Below are 2,500 nucleotides of genomic sequence, written 5' to 3'. Positions count from 1 at the left end.
CCGGCCCGTACGTCGGGCTCCAACGGATGCCCGCCGTGGACCCTTTATAGGCCCCATCCTGGTCCTGCCATGCTGTTATCGGAGCTCCACGGCTATCTTGTCACTAAACCTTTCGTTTGAGCTCCAGGGCTTTTTGCTTTTTGTAACCCGGTTCCTGGAGCCCTGCCTGGGCAAAATCGGATGCAAGAAGGCCCTGCCCATGCTGATCTCTGAGCTCCGCGCATCTTCTGTCACGGGTCCTTTCGCAAAAGCTCCAGGGAAACAGGCTTTTCGGCCCCGGACAGAGTCCCGGCTCTCTCGCTCGCCTCGTTGGTACCTACTGATCCGGCGGAGGTGTTCTCCGGCGGGTAGCGACACGGACGGCCGAGGGCGCGCTTCACCCAGGCTTCAACCATCTCCTCCCCGAGCCCCTGGAAGTGCCGCTGGGCCGCGGGCGCCCCGGTCCGCACTCATCCGCGACACTTCCGCGCTGGAGTCCGACGCTCGCCGGCCGCGTCCCCCGGCCCGCGGGGGCCCGGGGGGAGGCCCGACGCGTGCGGGGGGAGGCGGCGGGCGGCGGGGGCGCCCCCGCGCCACCCGACGGCGCCCCCCGGTGGCCAGAGGCGGCTCGGAGCGAGACGATCGGGGGGGGGACGGCGGCGCGTGACCCGCCCCGGCCCCCTTGGCCCAGCGGACGGGCAGGCGGCTCCCGGGCGCCCCCCCCGATCCCCGCCGCGGCGCCCCCCGGTGGCCGCCTGACGCCACTGCGGGGGGTGCAGATTCCGTGTGTCCTCTCGGATAAAAACAAAAGAAACGATTCCCGTCGGGCGAAAGTAAGTGGGACGCAGGGCCCCGGGCCCCGACGGTCCGCGCGCGCGGCGCCCCCCGCTGGCCGGTCGAAGGGAGGACAAAAATAAAATGAAAAAAATTTCAAAAAAGCACTCGCCCCAAACAGACGAAAGGTACCCGGTCCGCCCGGATGAACCCTCCCCCGTGTCCCCGCCGCGGCGCCCCCCGCTGGCCAGCCGAGGTAATACACGATTGAGAGGGGGGGAGTGAAAAACAGGGGCAAAAAATGAAAAACACCCCACCCGTTTGAATGCAAAGTCCCGGAGCGGCCAGGGGTGGACGCCGGTCCGCGCGCACGGCGCCCCCCGCAGGCCAGTTGAAGGGAAGAACGGAACGAGACTTAAAGATAAAAAAAAATTTCAAAAAAGCACTCGCCCCAAACAGATGAAATGTACCCGGTCCGCCCGTGTCCCCGCCGCGGCGCCCCCCGCTGGCCAGCCGAGGTAATACACGATTGAGAGGGGGGGAGTGGAAAAAAAAAGGGCAAAAAAATGAAAAACACCCCACCCATTTGAATGCAAAGTCCCGGAGCGGCCAGGGGTGGACGCCGGTCCGCGCGCACGGCGCCCCCCGCAGGCCAGTTGAAGGGAAGAACGGAACGAGACTAAAAGATAAAAAAAAATTTCAAAAAAGCACTCGCCCCAAACAGATGAAATGTACCCGGTCCGCCCGTGTCCCCGCCGCGGCGCCCCCCGCTGGCCAGCCGAGGTAATACACGATTGAGATTAAAAAAAACCAGGCAAAAGACAAAAACACACCACCGATTTAAATGCAGTGTTCACGAGCGCCAGTCCGCGCGCGCGGCGCCCCCTGCTGGCCGCGTAAAAAAAAAAAATAATAATAATAATAATAATCCACCGTTGTGAATTTGCGATGTGTCCGGTACGGCGGCGGCGGGGAGGAGGTCTCCCCTCGTCGGCGCACCCTGGTGGGGGGAAATAAATGAAAGGGAAAAAAAAAAAGAAGAACAGCCCGGGCTCTCGCCGGCTTCCGCAGCCCGGGCTCCCTCCGGCTTCCGCGGCCCGGGCTCCGTACATACAGACAGCAAATGAAATAACGGACGGATGGATGGAAGAGAAGAACAGCCAGGGATCTCGCCGGCTTCCGCAGCCCGGGCTCTCGCCGGCTTCCGCAACCCGGGCTCCAGCCGGCTTCCGCAGCCCGGGCTCCCTCCGGCTTCCGCGGCCCGGGCTCCGTACATACAGACAGCAAATGAAATAACGGACGGATGGATGGAAGAGAAGAACAGCCAGGGATCTCGCCGGCTTCCGCAGCCCGGGCTCCCTCCGGCTTCCGCGGCCCGGGCTCCGTACATACAGACAGCAAATGAAATAACGGACGGATGGATGGAAGAGAAGAACAGCCAGGGATCTCGCCGGCTTCCGCAGCCCAGGCTCTCGCCGGCTTCCGCAACCCGGGCTCCAGCCGGCCTCCGCAGCCCGGGCTCCCTCCGGCTTCCGCGGCCCGGGCTCCGTACATACAGACAGCAAATGAAATAACGGACGGATGGATGGAAGAGAAGAACAGCCAGGGATCTCGCCGGCTTCCGCAGCCCGGGCTCCCTCCGGCTTCCGCGGCCCGGGCTCCGTACATACAGACAGCAAATGAAATAACGGACGGATGGATGGAAGAGAAGAACAGCCAGGGATCTCGCCGGCTTCCGCAGCCCGGG

The sequence above is a fragment of the Pseudophryne corroboree genome, unplaced genomic scaffold (assembly GCF_028390025.1).
Source record: "Pseudophryne corroboree isolate aPseCor3 unplaced genomic scaffold, aPseCor3.hap2 scaffold_2196, whole genome shotgun sequence".
Taxonomy (NCBI): Eukaryota; Metazoa; Chordata; class Amphibia; order Anura; family Myobatrachidae; genus Pseudophryne; species Pseudophryne corroboree.
The sequence above is the reverse complement of the archived record's forward strand: the minus strand, read 5'-3'. Positions refer to the sequence as shown.